At 44.4% G+C, this 27,526-nt stretch overlaps 1 long non-coding RNA gene across 1 annotated transcript; it reads left to right on the plus strand.

The window, feature by feature from the left end:
• The first annotated feature begins 3,971 nt into the window (after positions 1-3,971).
• Positions 3,972-14,688, plus strand: LOC144583751 (uncharacterized). The gene is made up of 2 exons (XR_013537671.1): positions 3,972-4,593; positions 13,774-14,688. It is a non-coding gene; the product is annotated as an uncharacterized LOC144583751 (long non-coding RNA).
• The last annotated feature ends 12,838 nt before the right edge of the window (positions 14,689-27,526 follow it).

A 27,526-nucleotide genomic window follows, 5' to 3' on the forward strand; every position in this document is an offset into this window, starting at 1 on the left:
AACACAGCTATGCAAAATGATTAGGGCACTTCAGTGTCCCCTTAATATCTTTATTAACTCTGTATGTATGTGCCTTTTGGACACCCTGACCCCTAGAAAAATTACAATTATTTAATGAAAAACCAGGAAAAGCTGGAAAAAGTGCAATGTCAGCTTCTTTTCTCCATCTTCTCACTTGCTTATCCACATTGATTTTACTCACTCCAAACTAGAATATGTAATTTATGTTCCAAAATGGTTTCAAGTTCCTTCCACATCATAACAATCTCCAAGTGGATTTTCAAGCTACATGGAATGTCCAAGGACTAACTCATCCTTACCACCAACCTGTGCCTTTATGTGGCCAACAGGCCATTCAGCCCTGTTCTCCCAAATCTTAGCCTGGTGCTTCATCAACTAAACAGCCTGGCGTTATCCATGTATTATTATATGTTGATCAGCTGCTATCAGTCAGCAATTGAAAGGACTAAATGGGCACAGGTCAGCATGACTGGTTCATACTTGCGCTCCTCCTGGCACAAGATTTACAGAGATCCTGCCCCCAAATTATTCTCTGACATTATGCAAATACTCTAGTGGTCTACCATTCATATACTATGCCAGGGAGAGTCTCAGCTTCACTGCACCTCAGAGGGGGAAAAAATCTGTATTTCCAGCTTTGTTTTTTATCTATTTCTTTGGAGATCAAAATGTTATTGTTCTTTTTTCCATCCTTCTTCCTGGCCCTCCTCCCAGGTGAGTTTGCCCAACACGATCTCCATTCCTTCCACAATCCAGGAGACAAACATTTCTAGGCTTCTAGCATCCCTGTGGGAGGCTGTAAATTCCCACTATTAGATTAATTGAGAAGAATTTTGATTTCTCAGGCCAGCAGACCACACACCTAGAAGGGTGTCCTAACGTAACTCTGTATTCCTTTTCTCTTTCCTCCTCAGGTCTTTCTTCCCAGCTCCAGTTGAAGGAATCTGGACCAGGAATGGTGAGACCGGGAGACACCCTGGAGCTCACCTGTGCGGTCACTGGGGGCTCCGTCACAAGCGGCTACACATGGCACTGGATAAGACAAACCCCCGGGAAAGGGCTGGAATGGATGGGGTGGTGGAGTGGCTCCACCAGGTATTCCCCTTCTTTCCAAAACCGTATCACCATCTCCGTGGACTCTTCGCAAACCAAGTACTTCCTGCGGCTGACCTCAGCGACGGCCGCCGACACGGCCACGTATTACTGTGCGAGAGACACAGAGGAACAGTCTCAAGCACAGCTTGTACAAAAAGGGGAAGTGGGGCAAAGGCCGAGCTCTTAAAGTGATACAATCCGGATTCTCAATGTTCTATAAATAAAGTATATCCAAGAGAACTCACCAAAGCTGGTGGGATCCTTCTGCTTACCACTGTTAGGGCTCAGGTGAAGAAGTCCGGCCCAAGGAGTAAAATCCTAAAAATCCAAGTTAACGGGAAACATCTAAAACTCATGGAGCTGCTTCACCATGTTTTCCATTCTGAATTATCTCTGCTAATAATTTTTGCAGTTGGACCCACTAATTGTTTTAAAATTCCCGAAGAAGAAATGACAGTGGGACCACTGTATCCACAGGATCCGTATCTGCGGTTTCCCCCATATGCAGATACGGATCCCGTAGATGTAGGGGCCAGACTGTGAACACCACCAGTCTTCAAGGAGGGGACCGCATCCAGTATGAATCATGATGTAAGAAGATAACTTACGTAATTAATTAAATACAAATATATAAATCCTCCTGGATGTGTGCAATATTTCCAGCTGTTTCTATGTGTGGCAAAGTTGCCTATTGGTACAATAAAATAGCTCCCTATATCTTGCTTTTGCCTTTGGCATGATGATGGGAATGCTTTCTATATTTAGAAATAGGTACTCAAGCCCATAAGGTTCTCCCTTTCATCGGCCCACATCTCATTAACGCTTCTATTAATTCCTCTACAAAATATAGCACAGTCCACTTGAAACTTGCACAGTCCATTAAGAAGAGGAGGAATATTTTAAACAAATAGGCTCAGCACTATGCTTTGTGGAAATATCATTCCACCAGATTACAAGATCCAGAACCATTAAGGGCTTTATAGATTATCACCAGTAGCACCCTAAATGCTTATCAGTTTGTTGTTTAATGAGAATTTCTCCATATTTGTTTGTTTGTTTGTTAGATTTGTATCTCGCCCATTTAGACAGCATCTACTCTGGGCGGCTCACAATAAAATGGAATAAAAACAATCAAATAATATCAATTTAACAAAAAAGAAAACCATTCAAGATGGGGGGGAAAAGGGATTGATTGATTAATTAATTTACTAACTAGTTCATTTTCAATTGGAGGTCGCCTTTCTCCCCATGAGGGAACTCAAGATAGCTCTCAAGTTTAAAACAACAAATCAAAAAATAATGAATAAATGACCGATTAAAAAACCATTCATCTTGAACAAAAACTAACAGTACTTTAGGAAACTAAAAAGATTTTAAATGACAGCAAACTTTGGAAAGCAAACAAACAAAGCAAAACAGCTTCCAGGAACTCAGCCTTAATTATTAAATGCCTGCATAGAGAGCTGAGTTTTCAACTGCCGTTTGTAACATTCTCATCTCCACTGAAAACCGAACACACCACATCCGTTGGATCAGTTCTCTTCCGATTAAATTAAAAAATATAAATATTTATATATATTTACAGCATAGATTTAATTTATCAGATGTGGCCTCTAGAGGGAGCCAAAGGCCTTGCCGTTTATAGTGTTTGCTACTTCAGCGTTTTTCTACATCCACAAAATGGGGCTTGGAAATGAACCCCCGCTAATACCGTGGTCATAGTCTATACAAATGTGGGCAGATATGTGGTAGCCTCTCTTTATCCAGAATTGGAGTTCTTTTCAGTAATGGAACTGTATGGCTTCAAAATCCAACAAGAGGCACGTTGATATGGAGCTGCCATTTTGGGCAACAACCACCTATATAGGATATTTGCAGTTAATTCACTGTGGCAAAACCGTCTCCCTTCACACATTGAACATGATGGCCACCTTCCAATCTGGACACATAATTCCAGAAATGCTGGGTCATCTAGGCATCCTGTATAGACAATAACGCAACATCCACCCACCAGTCCTTTGCTCCAGGGACTTTCATCTCAAAATATCTTCCCTCCACCTATCCAATTCCATCCATCCTGGTTACAAAAACATGTTTATTAAGACTCTTTATTATGATAGTGGGCCTGTTTCTAGGGATTTTTGTGTTAATTAAAAGCAGAAACCCTTTTGTCCCCTGTATTTCCTCCCAGTGCATATGGAGGAATCTAGCAAATCCCCTTGAGGCTCATTGGGCAGGTGGAATGAAGGCTATAGAGGTGAATGAATGATATCCCTCAGGGAAATGGAGGTCGCAAGAGGGAGACACTTTCCTTCTGCTTTTTCAAATCGTGAACAAATTGATCCCCTGAGATTTCAAACAAAAACAAGGATGAATTAACGCAACCCTTCTTGTAATGCAAAACTCAATGCTGACTGTTTCTTTCATGTTCATAGAAAGAACCAATGACAACCTCAAGAGAGGATGAGTTGTCTGGGAACGCCGGATGATGGCCACACTCTCTTCCACTTTTCTTCAAGCTTCTGCTGGTTTTTTGCTAAATATTTGTATTAGGTGTACACTCCGCAAGTAAAGACCATCTTCATGTATTACATACACTGCACCCTTTATTTTCAGGGAAGACCGTTTCCATCTGATGTGAGTAGTTACGGTTGAGCATGTTGATGGACATGCAAGGGACCAACTAACACAGCACGAGCTTGAAAGATACAGAAACAGATCTATGCAAAATGATTAGGGCAGATCAAAGTATCCTTAAGGTCTTTATGAACTCTGTGTGTGTTTGTGTGGGTGGGTGGGTGTGGTTTTTGGACATCTGGCCCGTAGAAAAATTACAATTATTTAACAACAACAACAAAAAACACAGGAAGAGCTAGAAGTACAATGACAGGAACTTTTCTCCCTCTTCGTTCTTGCTTTTCCACACTGATTTTATTCACTCCAAACTAGAATAGGTAATTTATGGTCCAAACTTTTGTCAGGTTCCTTCCGCATCATGACAAAACTCCCTGTGGGTTTTCAGGCTACGTGAAAGGTCCAAGGATTAAATTACCGTTATCACCTGCTAGTGAGTTTATATGTCCAAAGAGGTCTTTGGGCCTTGATCTCCCGAATCTTAGCCTGTGGCTCCATCCACTACCTAGCCTGGCATTATCCATCAATTATTCCATGTTGATCAGCTGCTATCAGTCAGCCACTGAAGGGACTGAATGGACACAGGTGACTCTGAGTGTTCCAGAATCATGTTCCTCCTGGCACAACATTTGCAGAGATCCTGCTCCCAAATTATTCTCTGATGTTATGCAAATTCTCTAGCGGCCTCCCATACATACATATACAAGGCCAAGGAGACTTTCAACTTCACTGCAGCTCAGAGGGGGGAAAATCTTTATTTCTAGCTTCCTTTCTTACTTGCTTCTTGGCGGATCAGAATGTTATTAGTATTTGTTCCATCCTTCTTCCTCGCTCTTCTCCCAGGTGAGTTCCCCCAAAATGATCTCCATCCCTTCCACAATCCAGGAGATGAACTTTTCTAGGTTTATGGCATCCCTTTTTTTGAGGCTCTAAATTCATGCAATTGGATTAACGGAGAAGGGTTTTGATTACTCAGGCTGGCCGAATTAAGGGTGTCCTAATGTAATTCTGGATTCCTTTTCTCTTTCCTCCTCAGGCCTTTCTTCCCAGCTCCAGTTGAAGGAATCCGGACCAGGAACGTTGAGACTGGGAGACACCCTGGAGCTGACCTGTACGGCCACTGGGCCCTCCATCACAGTTTGGCCTTGGCACTGGATACGACAAACCCCGGGGAAAGGACTCGAATGGATGGGGAGGTGGACTGGCTCCACCAGCTATTCCCCTTCTTTCCAAAACCGAATCACCATCTCCGTGGACCCTTCAAAAACCAAGTACTTCCTGCAGCTGACCTCTGTGACGGCTGCCGACACGGCCACGTATTACTGTGCGAGAAGCACAGAGGAACAGTCTCAAGCACAGCTTGTACAAAAAGGGGAAGTGGGGCAAAGGCCGAGATCTTAAAGTGACAGAATATGGATTCTCAATGTTCTATGAAGGAAGCGTATCCAAGGGAAATCACCAAAGCTGGTGGGATCCTTCTGCTTACCTCTGTTAAGACTCAGGTGAAGAAGTCTGACCCAAGGAGTAAAATCCTAAAAACCCAGGTTAATGGGAAACACCTTAAACCCGTGGAACTCTTTGGTCATGTTTTCCATTCTGAATCACCTCTGCTAACAATATTTCTGTTTGGACCCATGAATTGTTATAAATTTCCCAAGAATACCTGAGAGTAGGACCCGTCTATCCACGGGATCCGAATCTGCGGTTTCCATTTCCCACAGATATGGATCCCGTGGATGTAGGGGCCTGTGAGGAGGAGGAGGATAGAGAACCACCAAAGAGTGAGCAGTCCCCTCATGTAATTGAGGCAGAGTCAGAGATATCAATGAAACACGAGGAGAAAAGACAAGCAGAAGAGATAGAGAAAGGTCGCGCAGTGAAAGTAGAAAGAGCTCGAGAGGAAGGAGCGCGCGCAAAAGAGAAACAGTTGAGACCATTAGAAGGACCCAAGGCAGCAGACAGGAGATCGGTGTACCATGAAAGGGGGAAAATAGACTTGTTTTTGACTACAGAGGAAGGAGCCATTTCCAGAGAAACAGAGAAGGTGTCTGTCTTTAGAGAGAGTGCGTCTGGTGAAACAGAGAGAGACGCACAAATCTTTTCAGTTCCTATCAAAAGACCTGCATCGAACCCGATAATCGAGGAAGACGAAAGCCGTGCTAACACCAAAATAAGACCTGTCATTCCTGGTTTAAGTCCTCTGAAGAATCGACTGTATTAGTAAAGTATACCCGAAGAATCTAAAGGGACGTGGTGGTGCTGCGGGCTAAACCGCAGAAGCCTCTGTGCTGCAGGGTCAGAAGACCAAGCAGTCGTAAGATCGAATCCACGCGACGGAGGGAGCGCCCGTCGCTTGTCCCAGCTCCCGCCAACCTAGCGGTTCGAAAGCATGCAAATGCAAGTAGATAAATAGGTCCCACCACAGTGGGAAGGTAATGCCGTTCAGTGTCTAGTCGCGCTGGCCACGTGACCACGGAAGATTGTCTTTGGACAAACGCTGGCTCTGTGGCTTGGAAATGGGGATGAGCACCGCTCCCTAGAGTCGAACACGACTGGACAAAAATTGTCAAGGGGAACCTTTACCTTTACCTTTACCCGAAGAATCAAGGCCCGACACGTCTGGTGCACCACATCCTGCCAGAGATAGAGAAAAAACTTGAGAGAGGGAGAGTGGGCTCGCCACCCATGTTGCAGGACTTTGTGTGCGGTCCACAACAACTTCCTGAGGCAACCGACAAAGGAAGAGGAAAAAGCAAAAACCTATTATTGAAAGATTTAAATGAAGTAAAATCCCTGTTGTGGTTTTGGGAGAGTTCCCCTCCCCAGTTATCTGTTCAAAGTTCTGTTGTTCATAAACAAGAAGATTTAAACACGTCTGTTAATAAAAAATTCTTTATTTTGTCATTCTGATTGCTCGTTTGTGTCTCCTGAAAGAGAAATGCTCAAAGACAACAGAGAACCCACTCACAGGGCCTCACTGTGAACACCACCAATCTTTGAAGAGGGGACTGCATCCAGTGCGAATCATGATGTCAGAAGATTTATAGTTTAGTAATTAATTAAGAAATGAAGAAATCAATCCTTCTGGATGTGTAACCATTTCCCACTGTTTCCATGTGTCACAAAGTTGTCTTGCACGTGACCTTCCAGTGTTGCATTCAGCCTCTAGTGTGGTTGAGAAGGCCAATTCGAGAGTGACCATCCCTTCCACACTGAAGACAAATCCCCTCTCCAGCTACCTGGTTCTGCTGCTTTCTTGACTGTCTCTTTGCCTCAGCCTGCTGGACAAAGGACTTTTCAAATTGGGAGAGGCTGTGATGCACCACCTGCCTCCAGGCTGAAGTCAGGGTTTCCCATCTGTTGAGGTCCATTCCTAAGGCCTTGGACATGTCCTTGTATCGCAGCTGTCGTCTCCCTCTGGGGCGATTTCCCTGCACTAATTCTCCATACTGGATAAGTCAGTAGCTTCGGCATCTGACTGAAGAGTTGGGAGTTCAATTCCCCAGTGTGCCTCCTGTGAGGGGTTGGGACTCAATGATCCATAGGGTCCCTTCCCGCTCTGCAGGTCAAAGGTTGTTTTCATTGTGATCAAGGGTTGCCACATACCCACTTTTAGGGAGAACGGTCCTCTATTTGTAGGACTTCCAGAGAGCCATCTTTCTGCATATTGTGTTCTACATTTAGAGGTTTACACAGATCTAATTTAATAAAGAAACAAAAGACGGAATTTGGGGATCTCAACTATGTTCACACCACCTCAACATCAGACTTACTGTCAGGCACCCGGAGCACCTGGTTATAGTTTTCCTATTTCAATTTGCCTTTCTTTATACATTATTTTTAAATTCCCATTTTGTATCTCTACAGATCAATTAGCAAATTGTGTACAGTTTTATCCAAGACCATCTCCTCTTTTGTCCTCCTCAGGGGTGATGCATGTCCTCTGTCGGTGGGGTGGGCAACCATATCCCTCGTGTCATCTCTATCCTATTCTAGGAGAAGGCACATCACAATGTTCCCATCTCATCTCTAGAGAACTCAAGAGAACAACTTCATATGACCTTACTTCAGTCAAATAGAAAGTGGCCCCTTTGCGCAAGGAGGTGGCATTTGAGGAGTTTCAATTGGATGTGACCCAAATTGCTAGTCCCATGGGAGTCACTGGGTCTTCTGAACAGACGATTTCAGAAAAATGCTCTTCAAAGCCTGTCAGTCATTTAATATTCAATAGTTTTTGAGGGGTGTTTTTGGTTTCTTAGCTTATATAAAAAAGGGGAGAGGGCAGAAGAAACAATAGTCTATGCATTCATTCATTCATTCATTCATTCATTCATTCATTCATTCATTCATTCATTCATTCATTCATTCATTCATTCATTTACCATCCTACAGATGGAGATCAAGTCTTGTCACAGAAGTAAAAAAGACCTTTTATAAACCACAGCCTGTTCCATCAGACGCTTAAAATGGTAACATGGATTTAAAGTGCAGCTGCAGAAGGCATCCTCGTAGGCACATGAACAGTGAGACGGAAAGGAAATTAAATGAATAAATATTGGCAGTGACAGTTCTATTATTAACACTGACTGTTAGGGATGGAAAGGGTCCCCACAATGTTCCTTCTTCAACTAAGCTCCCTGATGTTTACAGAAATGGCCAAGCGTTACTGTGCATGCGACAAAGCGAGACGAAGCTATGGAGCATCGTTGCAAACACCAGGTTCATGGAATTTCAGAAACATAGCTTGATACTCATCTATATAAGGGGGAAAGGAAATTAAATCCTATCTGGTTCATTGGATTGCAGTATTCCTGCTTGCACAAATATAATGAAAATAGCCTTTGCTATGACAGTTTGGGAAAACGGGTAACAAATCCTGTCTCTTATCTCACAGATGGGAGTCCATCATCCACACATGGGTCACAGCCTGAGGGTCACAGCCTGAGGGTCTTTGCAATATCTTCCAAACCATGCACTTTTGCCTTTTCATACATCTCTTTCTCTGTTTTTCATACACGAGAACACATACACGAACAGCCTTAGAGACAAACTTCTAGTAACAAAAGCCAAAGGTATATTTGTTTATTCGTTGCTGGAAGAACAACATCACGGGGCATTTAAATATATTACAGCAAGAGCATTCAAGAACTATACTTCACTTCACCAGATGCATGAAGAGATATTCCAGATTAAATCATAGAAACATCATAGGGTTGGAAGGGACCTTAGAGGTCTTCTAGCCCAACCCTCCTGCCCGAGGCAGGAGACCTCCTACCATCCCGGACAGATGGCTGTCCAATCTTGTCTTGAAAACCTCCAGCGATGGGGCACCCACAACATAGGGCGGCAAGCTGTTCCACTGCTTAATGGTTCTCACCATCAGGAAATTCCTCCTTATTCCCAGGTTGGATCACCCTCTGATGGGTTTCCACCCATTGGTTCTTGTCCCACCCTGAGGTGATATGTGCTCTTTGGGATTTTTTTAGACTGCAACTCCCAACATTCTCTTAAGAATTCCCAAGGCAGAATCTTGGGACACCGACCTTTCACTCACCTGGAGCCGGGCCCTTCTCTAGGCCTTAGCTTCCTGTTGAGAATGCAAAAACAAGGAAGCTGCTACAATGGTTTCTGGGACTCATAGTTCTTTGGGAGGTGCCCTCAGTAGAGCTTAATTGTCAATAAGACTACAACTTCCAGGAAGCATTGTGACAACCTTTTTTAAAAACTATTTTATTAATTTAATTTAATTCTTTTATTTTCCTCATTCCCAACAGGAAGCAAAGGCTAAAAGATTCTGGGACATATGTGAGGAAGTGGACTTGTCCTCAAAAGCTAATGATTAGACACAGATGAATCTGTGGTTTTGAACCACATATAATTTAGCAGACAGGAGGCATCTGCCTAAAAGATTGGCATAAAAATATTTATAGGTGTACTTATTTTTTTAAAAAAATAATACAGAATTGGACACTTGTGTATATTTCCATCCTACATATTTTGTTAATATTCATGTGATAAGTCACTTTTTTAAAGCAGGTACTTTGTCTCCAGATTCAAAACACATATTTCAAATGCATTTTATATTCCTAATTTGAGCTCTGCATTGAAATATTTCGGTTTTAGAAGACAGATCCCTACTTTTATGAAACTTTAGGGCAGAAAATGCAATTTGCAAATGTGCTTGAGGAAAAGGGCCTGCCCCCCTCATCAGAGCATCATCACTACATCCAGGCACCAGAATTACCCAACATTCTTTGCCTCTGAAGTATTAATATGGTCACGCTAAAAGGACTTCCTTTTATCCTTCTACCAGTGGTAGGGCCGGATTCTGTTTCCTTCATGTAAATCAGGTTCTTTTCCCTTTTTATAAGGCCCAGCATGGCTACCCAGCATGGCTGTGCTCCTTTTGTTTCAGAGGAAAGAGGGGTGATGGAAAAAGAAATGAAATCCATATGGGTCATTCTTATTCTTCTGGGCCTCTCAGAAGGTGTGGATTGCAGAATATAAACAGAAAGCACAGATTAGAATGGGCCGATTCTAACAGAATTCTGATAGAGGTCTAGTAGACTATAGTCTAATTTCTGTTCCTTTTTCCAGGTGTCTTGTCCAGTCCGCAGCTGACGGAATCCGGGCCAGGCGTGGTGAAGCCCGGAGAGTCCTTCAAACTGACCTGCTCAATCTCAGACATCCAGGTCAGCGATAATTACTGGAGCTGGATCCGGCAGCCTCCTGGGAAAGGACTGGAATACCTAGGGTACATTCAGAGCACTGCAGATGGAGGAAGCTCCTACTACAATTCTGCATTCGGCAGCCGAATTATCATCTCCAGGGACACTTCTAGAAATGAGGTGTATCTTCAGCTGAGCTCCCTGACAGCCGCAGACACAGCAACGTATTACTGTGCAAGAGACACAGTGAGGCGAAGCAGTGGAGCATCCAGGCAAAAACCAACATTTCCGTCTCACTCGTGGAGAAATTTGAGAGCGTTCGTAAATTCACAACATTCACAGCTTTCTCCACAAGTGAGGCGAGGAGGAGAGACGTCCCTTCACTCCTTCTCCCCTTTTACCATTTATGATAAAATGTATTATTTATCTATTCAGTTTCTGTAATACCCATCTGACAAATGGAAACTCTGTGGTTGACAATAGTGACGTGAATGAATAAATGTTGGTCCACTGATTGCACAGATAAAGCTTTTTCTTTCAGTGTCACACCCTTGCAGAGTAATAAGGAGGAGTGGCAGAAAAACAAGGTAATAATCCCAGTGGTCAAAACCAGAGCAGGTCCAATCAGCTACCTGTCCATCAGTGTTCATACAGCTATGGTGGTGCCCCGTGAGAGTTGTCTCTTTCAGTTTGGACAATGTAGCTTTTGTTGTTGTTGTTTAGTCGTTAAGTCGTGTCCAAATCTTCATGACCTCATGGACCAGAGCATGCCAGGCCCTCCTGTCTTCCACTGACTTCCGGAGTTGGGTCAAATTCATGTTGGTCACTTCAATGACCGTGTCCAACCATCTCGTCCTCTGTCGTCCCCTTCTCCTCTTGCCTTCACACTTTCCCAACATCAGGGTCTTTTCCAGGGAATCTTCTCTTCTCATGAGATGACCAAAGTATTGGAGCCACCGCTTCAGGATCTGTCCTTCCAATGAGCACTCGGGGTTGATTTCCTTCAGAATGGATAGGTTTGTTCTCTTTGCAGTCCAGAAGACTCTCAAGAGTCTCCTCCAGCACCACAATTCAAAAGCATCAATTCTTTGGTGGTCAGACTTCTTTATGGTCCAGCTCTCACTTCCATACATCGCTAATGGAAAAACCATAGCTTTGACTATGCAGACCTTTGTCGGTAAGGTGATGCCTCTGCTTTTTAAGATGCTGTCTAGGTTTGTCATCGCTTTCCTCCCAAGAAGCATGCATCTTTTAATTTTTTGGCTGCTTTCACCATATGCAATGATCATGGAGCCCAAGAAAGTAAAAGCTGTCACTGCCTCTGCCATGGGACCAGTGGCCATGATCTTAGTGTTTTTTGATGTTGAGCTTCAGACCATTTTTGCACTCTCCTCATTCACTCTCATTAAGAGGTTCTTTCATTCCTCCTCACTTTCTGCCATCAGAGTGGTATCGCCTGCATATCTGAGGTTGTTGATATTTCTTCCGGCAATCTTAATTCCAGTTTGGGATTCCTCCAGTCCAGCCTTTCACGTGATGTATTCTGCATATAAGTTAAATAAGCAGGGAAACAATATACAGCCTTGTCGTACTCCTTTCCCAATTTTGAATCAATCAGTTGTTCCATATCCATTTCTAACTGATGGTTTCAGACAATATAGCTATGTAGTGCCAACACTGGAGAGGTAAGGAAGTATGTGTGGTATGCAGTGCCTCATTCAACGTATAAAGCACTAGATCATTCATGCAATTAACGCACTTCAGTATCTGCTGCAACCTGGATAGATGTTTGCCTAAATCAGAAAGTCCTAGGACAGTGGTGGGCAACTGCTACGGGTTCAACGGCTGCATAGATCCAACCTTGGATCTGGGAGATGATCTGCCCTTTGTTGAACACCATGTCCCCCAAACATCCCCCGCCATTTTAACAAAAAATGATATTTTTTTAAATCGACTGCTCCTTTGCACCCTCTATTGGCCAAAAAATATATACCTTTTTTAAGCTAACATTCGAGGGATATGCCAAGGGATTTTCTGGGATGCTCATCCCATGGCAATATTGCCTCCATAAGTCCTAGAGGACAAAATGGGAACTTTGTGGTCCCAAATGGTTTAAATATATATTGGGGTGGTGATTCTGGAGACTTCAGAGGAGCTGAAAACACAATTTGTTGCCCTACCTGTTCTAGAACCAACTCTTGCAAGCTCACTTCCCCAAACACACACACACACACACACACACACACACACACACACACACACACAGAGAGAGAGAGAGAGAGAGAGAGAGAGAGAGAGAGAGAGAGAGAGAGAGATCTAAACAGTTTTCATTTTAGAAAATTAAGTACAGTGTTTCCAAAGTGGTTGCTATGTTCATTTCTTTTAGTGTGAACACAATATGGCAGCATGGAGACACACTGAAGGCTGACAAATTCACTTTCCGTATAGTCATGTTCACCACAAGTATGGACGGTTATTCTGAAAACCATGAATATACAGATCGATCCAATGGTCAGGGGCAGGATTACAAACTTTTCATCCCAACCCTTAAATATCTCTTATTCGTTGGAAATCCTACTAAGTTGCCATAAGTGGGGATAGACATGGCTGTGAATCAGATAGATGCAGAATTACAAGATTTACTCACTGATTCTGAATCCTTCATAAATATACTGCACATATTCCCTTTTTAAATCTATTTCTGTTCTTGAGCATCAAGTTTATATATAGTGGCAGGTGTGGGTGTTTAATTCTGTGAGGCTTGAAGTACAACTTTTTCTGTCATGAATCGGAGCATCCATCTTTGATGGATCGCCAGAGGCTCCACAGCTAAAACCAAGAAAAAAAGCTTTGCGCATAATTTTATACACTCACCCCCACACACCTTTCTCTCTAAGCTAAATGAACACTGGTTGGCCTTGAACATTGTCCCCAGCTTTATCAATCCATTGACATGTTGAGGGCAAGTTTTTTTTTTAACATTATGCAAATTCCCTGACTCCCTCCCAGTTTAAATAAAATTTATGCATGCTTTTCAGCTTCATTGCAGCTCAGGAATACAGCTGCCTTACTTTATTTTCTTCCCACTTTTATTCTGTTCTCAGAATAAAAATGGCAGCATCTTCTCTTTCCCTCTTCCTCTTGGCTCTCGTTCCAGGTGTGTTCCTCCAACCGTTTACGCAATGGCACAGGGGAAATATTCGGGGGGGTGGGTGGCATTTGCCTCCATGGCATTGAATTCACACCATCCATGGAGTTTGGATGAATCGAGAATAAAGGAACTGCCCAGGTTATTATCACGTCTGGATGGGTGTCCAAGCCTAACTTCTGGTTTTGTTTCTTGTTCTCTCCTCAGGTCTTTCTTCCCAGCTTCAGTTGAAGGAATCTGGACCAGGAATGGTAAAACCAGGAGACACCGTGGAGCTGACCTGTACGGTCACTGGGGGCTCCGTCACAAGTGGCCCCTGGTGGGGTTGGATACGACAGGCTCCTGGGAAAGGCCTGGAATGGATGGGACTGTGGAATGGGAACACTTATTATTCCTCTTCTTTCCAAAACCGAATCTCCATCTCCGTGCACTCCTCCCAAACCAAGTACTTCCTCCGGCTGACTTCTGTGACCACTGCAGACACCGGCACATATTACTGTGCCAGAGACACAGTGGAACGGGTTAGACTAGAACTTGTACAAAAAGGGGAAGTGGGTGGAAAAAGCAGGAAAGAACATACAAGATACATGCCCCTGATTTCCTTAAAAGCAAGCATGTTGATTGGATATCACGGAGAGTGTGGTCTTCAAGGTGTGCCCTCCTACCTCATGTTCAAGGAAACTGTGTTAAAGAATTGAACCACCACTGTCAGAAAGAATGTATGAATTCCTTAGTTTTCATGAACTAAGAAATCTGCAGTTTTTCTTTCTTTTGCTTTTGAATTTTTTTCCCCCATTCAATCAAATCTTACAGTCTTTCCATCTGATTTGTGGAGAAATTTGTGAGAGTTGTCAAGTTCGCAATATTCACAAAATTCTCCACAAGTGAGCTGGGAGGAGGAGGAGGATGAGAGGAAGAAGAAGAGGAAGAAGAAGAAGAAGAAGAAGAGGAAGAGGAGGAGGAGGAGGAGGAGGAGGAGGAGGAGGAGGAAGAAGAAGAAGAAGAAGAAGAAGAAGAAGAAGAAGAAGAAGAAGAAGAAGAAGAAGAAGAAGAAGAAGAAGAAGAAGAAGAAGAAGAAGAAGAAGAAGAAGAAGAAGAAGAAGAAGAAGAAGGAGAGGGAGAGGGAGAGGGAGAGGGAGAGGGAGAGGGAGAGGGAGAGGGAGAGGGAGAGGGAGAGGGAGAGGGAGAGGGAGAGGAGGAAGAGGAGGATGAGAGGAAGAAGAAGAGGAAGAGGAGGAGGAGGAGGAGGAGGAGGAGGAGGAAGAAGAAGAAGAAGAAGAAGAAGAAGAAGAAGAAGAAGAAGAAGAAGAAGAAGAAGAAGAAGAAGAAGAAGAAGAAGAAGAAGAAGAAGAAGAAGAAGAAGAAGAAGAAGAAGAAGAGGAGATATCCCCCATTATTGTCTGTTTCTGATATAACAAATATTGGTCTACTCGTCTCTTAGCCAACTTAGTGCTACATCTTGTAGATTAATAAGGAGTGTCAGAAAAACAGGATAATTTTCTCATTCATCAATACCAGAGTACATTTAATCTGATACTTGTCCATCAGCATTCACACAGGTATGGTGGCGTCTCAGGTGAGTTCCTTCTTTCAGTTTGGATAACATAACTATTTCATGCCAACACAGCAGAAGAGTGAGGAGGTATAGTGTGGCGTGCAGCAATATTCCTCTCTGTGCCCCATGCATCAACATAGAAAGCACTATGATCATTCATGCAAATGACACACACCAATATCTGCAGCAACCTGGCTAGATGTTTGTCTCCATCAGAAATCCAAAGAATTCAGAGGTCCAGACAAGTTCTAGGGCAGTGGTAGGCAATGGTTGTATACAGCCCACCTCCCAGAGCTGGGAGACCACATCCTTTCCATTAAACAACATAAGCCCCAAAACCCCTAACAAATTCTAATGAAGAAGGATTTTTAAAAAATATTGAATTCTCCTTTGAGCCCTCTAGTGGACAAAAAAATAATTTTTAACTTAACCTTTTAGAGGAAATAGCAAAACAACCACAGCCCAGAGTGTCTCCCTCTGTCCTCTCATCATCTTAGGTCCAGAACATGATTGTATCTCTCTTTGAACACGATTATCAAAGTTTGATGCAATGCCTGTCTGCATTCATTTCACAGCACAGGAAAGAGAATGTGAGAAGAGTAATAAGGAGAAGAGAAGGCACCAGCCTTGTACATCCTCATCCCCATGACCATCTCAGCAGGCCAGGACTGGTTGAAAATACCATAATCTTGGTCCTGCTTAAAATCATCTGTCATGTTGACTATCTGTATCCAAATCTGAAGTGACAGAAAGGAAATTCCAAGTGAATTGCAACACCTCCACAAGCAAGAACATTGGAATTTATGGACACATTGCCTCTCATACGAGACATGATATATTTCAGTCATGAGGAGAGTGAGTGTAGGGTAGTGGATATGGTGGCCAACAAGGATTCGGGAGACCTGGGGGAAAATCCTCACTTGGTCAGGGAAACTCACTGGGAGATAGCATTGCTAAAATAATAATAACCAGTTGCCATCACGTTGATCAGACCTACAGAAACACTACCTATGGCTTTGTGAGTGAGGAGAACTCAGAAGTGGTTTGCTGTTAATTTCTTATAAGGTTTTTGGGGAACAGCTTGCCCTAAGCCACACAGGCTGGCTCTTCTCGTACAAGGCAGACTGAGGACTCCAACTCCCGGCTGTGCCAGCTCTCTCAGGTATCTCCACCCTCAAATATCTCTATGTATAATTTTATACACCTCTCTTTGTTGTCGTTTAGTCGTTAAGTCATGTCCGACCTTTCGTGACCCCATGGACCAGAGCACGCCAGGCCCTCCTGTCTTCCACTGCCTCCCAGAGTTGGGTCAAATTCATATTGGTCGCTTCGATGCCCCTGTCCAACTATCTCGTCCTCTGTCGTCCCCTTCTCCTCTTGCCTTCATACTTTCTCAACATCAGGGTCTTTTCAAGGGAGTCTTCTCTTCTCATGAGATGGCCAAAGGATTGGAGCCTCAGCTTCAGGATCTGACCTTCCAGTGAGCACTCAGGGTTGATTTCCTTCAGAGTGGATAGGTTTGTTCTCCTTGCAGTTCTCTTATGTCTCCCTTTACTCGTATTTCCCTCTAAGCTAAATGGACACTACCTGGCCCCGAAAATACATCCCCTGCTCCATCTGGCCATTAACAAAGGATGTTGGTGGGTGTTTTTTTTATTTTACATTATGCAAATTCCCTGACAACCTCCCAGTTTAAATAAATGTCTTCAGTGTTTCTCAGCTGCACTGTAGCTCCACAAAACAGCTGCCTTCCTTCCCTCCCTCTTCAATTTTATTTCTCAGAATGAAAATGGCAGCACCCTCCATTTCCTTCCTCCTCTTGGCTGTCCTTCCAGGTGTGTTCCCTCAGCCCTTTCCCAATTCAGCCAATGAAACTCTCTGGGGTTCGTGCATTCTCCTTCATCTGTGGAGTTCGGATGAATGGAGAACAAAGGTGGACCGGCTTAATGTCTCACAAATAAATCTGATTCTCTTTTGTGTTTTTTCCTCAGGTCTTTCTTCCCAGCTCCAGTTGAAGGAATCTGGACCAGGAACGGTGAGACCAGGAGATGCCCTGGAGCTGACCTGTACAGTCACTGGGGGCTCCGTCACTAGCAGCAACTGGTGGAGTTGGATTCGTCAAGCTCCTGGGAAAGGCCTGGAGTGGATTGGGATGTGGACCAGGAGCACGTACTATTCCTCTTCTTTCCAAAACCGAGCCACCATCTCCGTGCACTCTTCCCAAACCAAGTACTTCCTCCGGCTGACATCTATGACCACCGCAGACTCCGGCACCTATTACTGTGCGAGAGACACAGTGGAACAGGCTAGGCTACAGCTTGTACAAAAAGGAGAAGTGGGTGGGAAAAAAATCTAAAAGGAGGAACATGATACACACCACAGATTTCCCTCATAAAAGAGCAGGTTGATTGGGGATCACTAGCATTATGGTCTTCCCAACATCTGGGAGAAGGTGGGGGTGGAATACCACACTGCAAGTGACAAATCTTGACAGCATCTTAAAAAGCAGAGACATCACCTTGCCAACGAAAGTCCGAATAGTCAAAGCTATGGTTTTTCCTGTAGTGATGTACGGAAGTGAGAGCTGGACCATAAAGAAGGCTGACCGCCGAAGAATTGAGGCTTTTGGATTGTGGTGCTGGAGGAGACTCTTGAGAGTCCCCTGGACTGCAAGGAGAATAAACCTATCCATTTTGAAAGAAATCAACCCTGAGTGCTCACTGTAAGGACAGATCCTGAAGCCGAGGCTCCAATACTTTGGCCATCTCATGAGAAGAGAAGACTCCCTGGAAAAGACCCTGATGTTAGGATAGTGCGACGGCAAGAGGAGAAGGGGGACGACCAAAGATGAGATGGCTGGACAGTGTCTGCAAAGCAACCAAAATGAATTTGACCAAACTCCGGGAGGCAGTGGAAGACAGGAGGGCCTGGCGTGCTCTGGTCCATGGGGTCATGAAGAGTCGGACACGACTAAACGACTAAACGAACGAGTGATCTCCAATCGATATGCTTTCTCATAAGGGAAATCAGGGTATGTATCTAATCATTCTTTTACACTTTTCCCACTCATTTCCCTTTTTGTACAAGCTGTAGTCTAGCCTGTTCTACTCTGTCTCTGGCACAGTAATATGTGCCAGTTTCTGCACTGATCACAGACGTCAGTGGGAGAAGATACTTGGTTTGGGAAGAGTGCATGGAGATGGCTTGAGGTGAAGACACAAAAGAGAACCAGATTTATTTGTGAAACGCATCCAGACCTGACATTAGTCCAGGCTGCCGCCTTCGTTTTCAATGTATCCAAACTCCGCAGCTGAAGATGAATGCCAAACACCAGAGTGTTTAAATGGCTGAATTATGAAAAGGCTGCAGGAACAGACCTGGAAGGAGAACCAAGAGGAGGAAGAGAGAATGGACAAGGCTGGTGTCATCTCTTCTCCTTCTTACTCTTCTCACTATCTCTTTTCCGCGCAGTGAAATAAATGCAGACAGGCATAGCAGCAAACTTTGATAATCGTGTTCAAAGAGGAAAAGCTGAGCCTTGGAGAATACAATCCACTTCTGGACCTGAGATGCTGAGAGGAGAGAAGGAGATACTTTGGGCTGTGGCTGTTCTTGCTATGTATGGCCTGTCAGGATACTTCCCACCTATGGCTACCCCATGAATTCATGATCTCCAGGAGGTCCTATCTTTAGAGCCCTACTCTCATCTTGCAAATTACAGGCTGTGTCCTGCGCTAGCTTTCCATCTTTTTCCACTTCATCCTCCTTTTCTCAGGATGATTGCCTTTTCCCATGTGCCAGTGAGATGCTTTTCACACTACACCCCCTCGTCCTTCTGTGTTGGCACCACATAGCTATACGGGGAGCCACTATACCTTCATGAACACTTCAGATTTCTGATTGCATCTATTCTGGATTTGACCATTGGAGTAAATACTCTGTTTTTCTGATACTCCTCTTCATTACTCTGCAAGGGTGTAACACTGAAAGAAAGAATCGTGTCTGTGAGAGGACTAAACCAACATTTATCATATTGGAAATAGACAGGAAGTCGAGGGATGAAGGTGTCTCTCCTTATTCTTCTTCTCCATCATCATCATTATTATCATCGTCATCTTTGTCTTCATCATCTTCATCCCTCCTCCCATCTCAGTAGTGGAGAAATTTCCCAAGTCAATTGGAAAGAATGTAAGATTTGATTGAATGAAAAGTCAAGAGCAAAAGAAATCCATCCATTTGACTTGTGGTGAAATTTGTGAGGGTTGCGAAGTTCACTGCAGTCACAAACTCCTCTAAAATTGAGACGCAGAGAAGCGCAAGAAGGAGGATGAAGGGAATAGCCATCCGTTCACCTGCCCCCCTTACTGTCTGTCTCTAATATAATAAACGTTGGTTTGCTCATCGGACAGACAAAACTCTCTTTTTCAATGTTACACCGTTGCAGAGAATCAAAGAGAAATGTCGGAAAAACAGGGCAATTATCCTGGGGATTGAAACCAGTTACAGAGTACTCAGAAGTGTTCATCTCTTCTTATGCACAGCTTGCCCAAATTATTATTTATTATTATTTATTATTTATTTAATTTATATCCCGCCTATCTAGTCGTGGTGGACTACTCTAGCCACACATGCTGGCTCTTCTTGTACAAGGCAGACTGAGGACTCCGACTCCCAGCTGCGCCAGCTCACTCAGGTATTTGTTGTTGTTGTTTAGTTGTTAAGTCGTGTCCAACTCTTCGTGACCCCATGGACCAGAGCACGCCAGGCCCTCCTGTCTTCCACTGCCTCCCAGAGTTGGGTCAAATTCAAGCTGGTCACTTTGGTGACCCTGTCCAGCCATCTCGTCCTCCGTCGTCCCCTTCTCCTCTTGCCTTCACACTTTCCCAACATCAGGGCCTTTTCCAGGGAGTCTTCTCTTCTCATGAGATGGCCTCTCAGGTATCCCCACCCTTAAATATCCCTTACTCATTGGAAACCTGACCAGGTTGCACCAAATTGGGATCGACTTGACGGCACAACAGATGCACACTTGATGAAAAAGCACTGAGCCCAACCTTCCACCAATATCTGCAATCACCTTTACAACTTCTTTTCGTTTTTGAGCATCACGTTTCCTAAGGGGAGTTGGTGCCACTGTTTCACTTTGTGCTGTGAGAAGTAGACCACGTTCCGTCCTAAATCCCTGAGCAGTCAGCTTGAAGGGATCACCTCAAACTCCAATAGGGAACAAAGCCTTGTGTATAATTTTATACACTTAGGCCTCCCTTGACTCGTATTTCTCTCTAAGCTAAATGGACACTACCTGGCCCTGAAAAACATCTTTTAGTTTATCTGCCCCTTATCAAAGGATGTTGGTGGGTCTTTTATATTTTACTTTATGCAAATTCCCTCACTACCTCCCAGTTTAAATAAAAGTCTTTGGTGGTTTTCGGCTTCACTGCTGCTCGGCAAAACAGCTGCCTTGCTTCCCTCTCCCTTCGATTTTATATGCTCTGTTCTCAGAATGAAAATGCCAGCACCCTCCATTTTCTTCTTCCTCTTGGCTCTCCTTGCAGGTGTGTTCCCTCAGCTCTTTCGCAATTCAGCCATTGAAACGCTCTGGGGTTCTGGCATTCGCCTTCATCTGAGGAGTTCGGATGAATGGGGAATAAAGGCGACAGGCTGGCTTAATGTCAGGTTTAGACGAGTCTCACAAACACATCTGATTCTCTTTTGTGTTTTCTCCTCAGATCTTTCTTCCCAGCTCCAGTTGAAGGAATCTGGACCGGCAACGGTGAGACCAGGAGACGCCCTGGAGCTGACCTGTACGGTCACTGGGGGCTCCGTCACTAGCGGCAACTGGTGGAGTTGGATTCGTCAAGCTCCTGGGAAAGGCCTGGAGTGGATGGGAGTGTGGGATGGGAACACGTACTATTCCTCTTCTTTCCAAAACCGCATCTCCATCTCCGTGCACTCTTCCCAAACCAAGTACTTCCTCCGACTGACTTCTGTGACCACCGCAGACTCTGGCGCATATTACTGTGCCAGACACACAGTGGAACAGGCTTGACTACAGCTTGTACAAAAAGGAGAAGTGGGTGGGGAAAAAATCTAAAAGGAGGAACAAGATACACACCATGGATTTCCCTTAGAGCAGGTTGATTGGGAATCACTAGCAGTGCAGTCTTCCCAACCTCCCCAACCCTCTCCCAGATGTGTCGTTCTACCTCCCATGCCAGGAATATAAATTAAGGAGCAAATATCTGCCATGTAATATAGAATGCTGGGATTCATGACTTAAAGCAAAAGCGTGCTGCTTATATATACCGCCCCATAGCGCTTCAAGCACTCTCTGGGCAGTTTACAATTTAATTATGCAGGCTACACATTGCCCCCCCCCCCATTATGCTGGGTACTCATTTTACCGACCTCGGAAGGATAGAAGGCTCAGTCAACCTTGAGCAGGCTACCTGGGATTTGAACCCCAGGTCGTGAGCACAGTTTTAGCTGCAGTACAGCGGTTTAACCACTGCGCCACGAGGCTCTGTGCATTAAGAAGCTCTGTGACTTAAAAGCTATGGAAATCTACCATTTTTCAGCTCTTGGTTTTTCATTCAATCAAATATTACAGTCTATCCATTTCACTTGCGCTGAAATTTGTGAGGGTTGTTAAAGTTCACTGCAGTCACAAACCTTTCCACATTTGAGACATGAAGAAGCACAAGAAGGGATATAAGGAGGATATTCAAGAAACTTAGATCATCACCTGGCAGATCTGCTTTGATGGTATTTCTGCCTTGAAGAGGCGGTTGGACTGGATGGCCTTGTAGGCACTTTTCCAACTTCACTTTTCTATGATTCTATGATCGCCATCCATCTGCCTGCCTTCCCCCTTATCAGCAATTTCTAATATAATAAATGTTGGTCTACTCCTCTCATAGACAAAGCTCTTTCAATGTTACACCCGTGCCGAGGATCAAAGGGGAGCATCAGAAAAACAGAGTAATTATCTCAGGGGACAACACCAGAGTAGGTCCAATCTGAACCCCATCCCCAAGTGTTCATACAGGGATGGTGTCATCTCCTGTGAGTTGCCTCTTCCTGTTTCGACAGCATAGCTACGCAGCGCCAACACAGGAGAAGGGTGACGGTGTGTAGTGTGAAAGGCATCAATATTCCTCTCCCTGGCACACACAGGAAAAGGGAATCCTGCTGGGAAAAGTGGGAGGCAGTAGAAAAAGATCCTGCCCAAAGCTATGTAGGTAAAGAGTACTCAGAAGTGGTTTCCTCTTTTCTTCTTATAAGGGTTTTCAGGGAAGGTGCAGCCTGCCCAAGGCCACCCAGGCTGGCTCTCCTCTTACAAATTCCAGCTCCCACATGCTCCCAACCCTTCAAGTATCTCTTGTTCATTGGAAAGTGTAAGAGGTTGCCATAAGTTGCGATTGACTTTACAGCTCTTCAGAGACATGCATGAATCCAAAGTTGTATTCGCGAAGGCTTTCACGGCCGGGATCTAATGGTTGTTGTGGGTTTTTCAGGCTCTTTGGCCATGTTCTGAAGGTTGTTCCTCCTAACATTTTGCCAGTCTCTGTGGCCGGCATCTTCAGAGATCCAAAGTTCTTCGTCCCCATCTGCCTAGAGATGTGTTCGATCCCGTATTAAATCTGTGTAAGTTCTTGAGTACAGTGGTGCCTCACTAGACAGTTACCCTGTATGACAGTTTTTTCGCTAGACATTGACTTTTTGCAATCGCTATAGTGATTCGCAAAACAGTGATTCCTATGGGGGAATTTCGCTGGACAATGTTTGGTCCCTGCTTCGCAAACCAATTTTCACTAGACAACGATGCTGACAGCTCCCTTCGTGCTCGCAAAACGCGTGTTTTCAGGACATAAGCTTCGCAAGACAGTTATTTAAACAGCTGATTGGTGGTTCGCAAAGCAGCTTTCCTATGACTGATCTTCGCTAGACAACCACAATTCTTCCCCATTGGAACGCATTAAACAGGTTTCAATGCATTCCAATGGAGAAATGCTTTTTGCTAGACGACGATTCTGTTAAACAGCGATTTCAGTGGAACGATTATCATCGTCTAGCGAGGCACCACTGCATAACATTTCCTTACAGTAGTGAGCCCTGCTATTTCACTTTGTGCAGTGTGAGGTAGAACATCTTCTGTCCGGAAGCTATGCACCTTCAGCGTCAAGGGATCACCCCAAATTTAAAGGAATCGGAGTTAAGGAGTTGAGCATGCAGTGCCCGAAAGAATGTTGGAACCCATCCTTGTGAGAGGTGAGCAAATTCACTATTTATCCTTTCTTTTGCGCTGGACTTTTCATTCAATCAACCAAATCTTACAGGTTTTCCATCAGAGAAATCTAGGAGGGTTGTTAAGTTCACCACATTCACATTTTTTTTCCACAGGTGAGAAGGGAGGAAGGACGAGGATCAGCAGGAGGAGGAGAGAAAGGTCTTCTCTTCTTATAAGGTTTTAGGCTGCAGCTTGCCCAAAGCCACACAGGCTGGCTCTTCTCTTACAAGGTACAGTGAGGGCTCCAACTCCCAGGGGTGACCGCTTAATCCTTCTTTTCACACTCAAATATCTTTTACTCCTTGTAAAACCTACCAGGTTGTCACAAATTGGGATCCACCTGACAGCACAACAGACATGCACAACAGCATACGTCATAACAAGTGTACACTCTTACACTTTTATTATGCCTCCCTTTACTCGTATTTCTCTCTAAGCTAATTGTACACTGCCTGGCCCTAAAAACATCCTCTACTTTATCTAAAGGTAAAGGTAAAGGTTCCCCTTGACATTTTAGTCAGTTGTGTCCGACTCTAGGGGGCAGTGCTCATCCCCGTTTCCAAGCCGTAGAGCCAGTGTTTGTCACAGTTTCCCTTGTCACGTGGCTAGCGCGGCTATACATGGAACGCTGTTTACCTTCCCACTGAGGTGGTACCTATTTATCTACTCGCATTTACATGCTTTCGAACCGCTAGGTTGGCGGGAGCTGAGACAGGCGACGGGTGCTCATTCCGTCGCGTGGATTCGATCTTACGACTGCTGGTCTTCTGACCCTGCAGCACACAAAGGCTTCTGTGGTTTAGCCCACAGCGCCACCACGTCCCTTTACTTTATCTACCTATTAACAAAGGATGTTGATAGGTTTTTTAAATTTTACATTATGCAAATTCCCTGCCGACTTCCCAGTTTAAATAAAAGTGTTTGGTGGTTTTCGGTTTCACCGCAGTTTGGCAAAACAGCTGCCTTGCTTCCCTCTCCCTTCAATTTTATGTCCTCTGTTCTCGTTATGAAAATGGCAACACCCTCCATTTCCTTCTTCCTCATGGCTCTCCTTCCAGGTGTGTTCCCTCAACCCTTTCACAATTCAACCATTGAAACGCTCTTGGGTTTTACCATTCGCCTGCATCTGCAGAGTTTGGATGCATGGAGAAGAAAGGTGGCAGCTGGGGCTAATATCAAGGCTGGATGGATTTCGCAATTAAAATCTGATTTTGTGGTGGTGTTGATTCTCTCCTCAGGTCTTTCTTCCCAGCTCCAGTTGAAGGAATCTGGACCAGGAACGGTGAGACCTGGAGACACCCTGGAACTGACCTGTACGGTCACTGGGGGCTCCGTCACAAGTGGGCGCTGGTGGAGTTGGATACGACAGGCTCCTGGGAAAAGCCTGGAATGGATAGGATCATGGACTGGGAGCACTTACTATTCCTCTTCTTTCCAAAACCGAGCCACCATCTCTGTGCATTCTTCACAAACCAAGTACTCTCTCCGGCTGACATCTATGACCACCGCAGACACCAGCACATATTACTGTGCCAGAAACACAGTGGAACAGGCTAGGCTGCAGCTTGTACAAAAAGGAGAAGTGGGTGGAAACATACACACCCCTGATTTTCCTTCATAGAAAGCAGTTTGATTGGAAATCACTAAGAGTGAGGTCTTCCCCATCCTCCACCCTTTCCCAGATGGGTCATCCTACCTCAGTGCAGGTTAGGATGTGACATCTGCACTGTAGTAAAAAAAAAAAAATTGTTATTCATGCTTTCAAAAGCTAAGGAAATTCACCACAGTTCCTTGGCTTTCCTTTCTGTTCAATCAAATCTTACTCCTTAGTTTACAGCATTCAGAACTTTCTCCACAACTGAAACCCAAAGGAGAACAAGGATGAGGAGCAGGAGGAGGAGGAGGAGATACTCATTCCCCTCCCCTCCTTTACTGTCTATTTCTAATATGATAAATGTTGGTCTTGTCCTCTCACAGACAAACCTCTCTCTTTCAATGTTACACCCTTGAAGAGGAATGAAGAGGAATGTTAGAAAAACAAGGTAATTATACCAGTGGTCAAAACCAGAACAGGTCCAGACTGGTAACTGTCCACAAAGATTCACACAGGTATGGTGGCTTCACATGTGAGTTGTCTCTTTCCATTTGGACAATATGGGCTATGTGGTGCCACAAGATTATCTCTTCTCTTCCAAGGCACAGTGGGGACTCAAACTGCTAGGTGCTGCAGCTCATTGAGGTAGCCCAATTGTTAAATATTTTTCAAGGCTTTCACGGCCTGGATCTAATGGTTGTTGTGGGTTTTTCGGGCTCTTTGGCCGTGTTCTGAAGGTTGTTCTTCCTAACGTTTCGCCAGTCTCTGTGGCCAGCATCTTCAGAGAACTGGAGTAGCACCAGAGCACAGAGTGTTATTCCTGTCCTCTGAAGATGCCGGCCACAGAGACTGGCAAAATGTTGGGAATAACAACCTTCAGAACACGGCCAAAGAGCCCGAAAAACCCACAACAACCATGTTAAATATTTCTTATTCATTGGAAACTCTACTGTTGCTGGCCCTCAGTACTGGGCTGGATGAGGGTGAACAAGCTGAAACAGAATCTAGACAAAATGGGCATCATGCTTTGGGGGGGGGGCTTATCTACCTGCTTGGGAGGAATCTCTCCTGAACTAGATGGGTTTACCCTCTCTTTTAAGGATCAGATATATGATTGTGGCCCCTGTGTTGACCATGGGTCAAAACGTCTCTGCTGTGGTTCATTCTGCCTTGTTTTCAGATTCAGTGAATTGCCCAACTGCATCCTTATCTGGATGATATGTCCCTAACACTGCTGGTCCATGCACGGGTAGTCTCATAAACTGACTACTCTAATGTCACTTCCCTTGATCTAGACACTATACTCCTATTGATGCATCCAAGAATCGCATTGGCTTTCTTAGCAGCCGCATCACACTTCTGACTCATGTTCAGCTTGTGGTCTACCAAGACACTTAGATCCCTTTCACAGGTACTGTTGTCTAGCCAGGTGTTTTCCATCCTATATCTGTGCAGTTCATTTTTTTATGCCTAGCTGTAGGACCTTACATTTCTCCCTGTTGAAATTCATTTTGTTAGTTTCGGCCCAGGACTCTAATCTGTCAAGGTCATTTTGAATTTTAATCCTGTCCTCTGGGGAATTTTTTTTTCTGCTTTGAAAAGATACATGAAGACCAAGATTTCAGGCATAGAACCATAGAATCATAGAATCATGAAGTTGGAAGGGGTCTGTGAGGCCATCAAGTCCAACCCCCTGCTCAAGGCAGGAATCAAAATCAAAGCAGATCTGGTGGATTCCTCCATTGTTGGAGATCTCACTGTCATTGCTGAGCCTCAATGCGAACCTTCTCTGGAGATTTTCTGCTCAACCCTCAACTCCCAAAGGTCACCAACCCATAATTATTCTCCAAAGTTTTGGACACTGAACATTTCCAAATGAGGTGAATTGAACAAGAGTTCTTGTTTGTATGTTGTGGGAATTGTATGTCGCATTATTGACAGTTTCAAGCCAACTAAGATTTCTGAAGCTTATCATGAAATCATAGAATGATGGCGTTGGAAGGGGCCTTTTGTCTTGAAATTAAACATGAGACCTGGAAGTTATTGGCTGGAAACATTCATGTCCAAAGGTGGTGTTAAGAAAATCTGGACCCCTAGCTGACCAATGCCAACATTGATGGTGGGTGGGGAGAAATTTCAGGATAAAATTTGTTTAGTGTTGATTGAGTCAGCAAAAGTGCTATTTACCCCGCTCTCCAAGTTACTTTCGCCCAATTTTGGATGGCAGCAACTCCCCTGAAATAACATCACCTCTGGGACATGGAGGAGGTCCGTGCAGTTCCTAACTCTGCAGGTCTGAGAAATAACTTGTGACCAAAACAAAGGGCTTGGATTGAGGTCTCTGGCAGTGGAGCCAGAGGTTGGGAGTTCGATTCCCTATGGTGCCTCCTTGAGAGGGGCTGGACTTGATGATCTATAGGGTCCCTTCTAGTTCTGCAGTTCTAAGAAGTCAAAAGACATCAAGGGAAGCTCAACTACCTGTTGGGTGTGGGCAAGCGTAAAAGCGAGTGGCAGATTAAAA

This window comes from Pogona vitticeps, chromosome 6 (genome assembly GCF_051106095.1).
Source record: "Pogona vitticeps strain Pit_001003342236 chromosome 6, PviZW2.1, whole genome shotgun sequence".
Taxonomy (NCBI): Eukaryota; Metazoa; Chordata; class Lepidosauria; order Squamata; family Agamidae; genus Pogona; species Pogona vitticeps.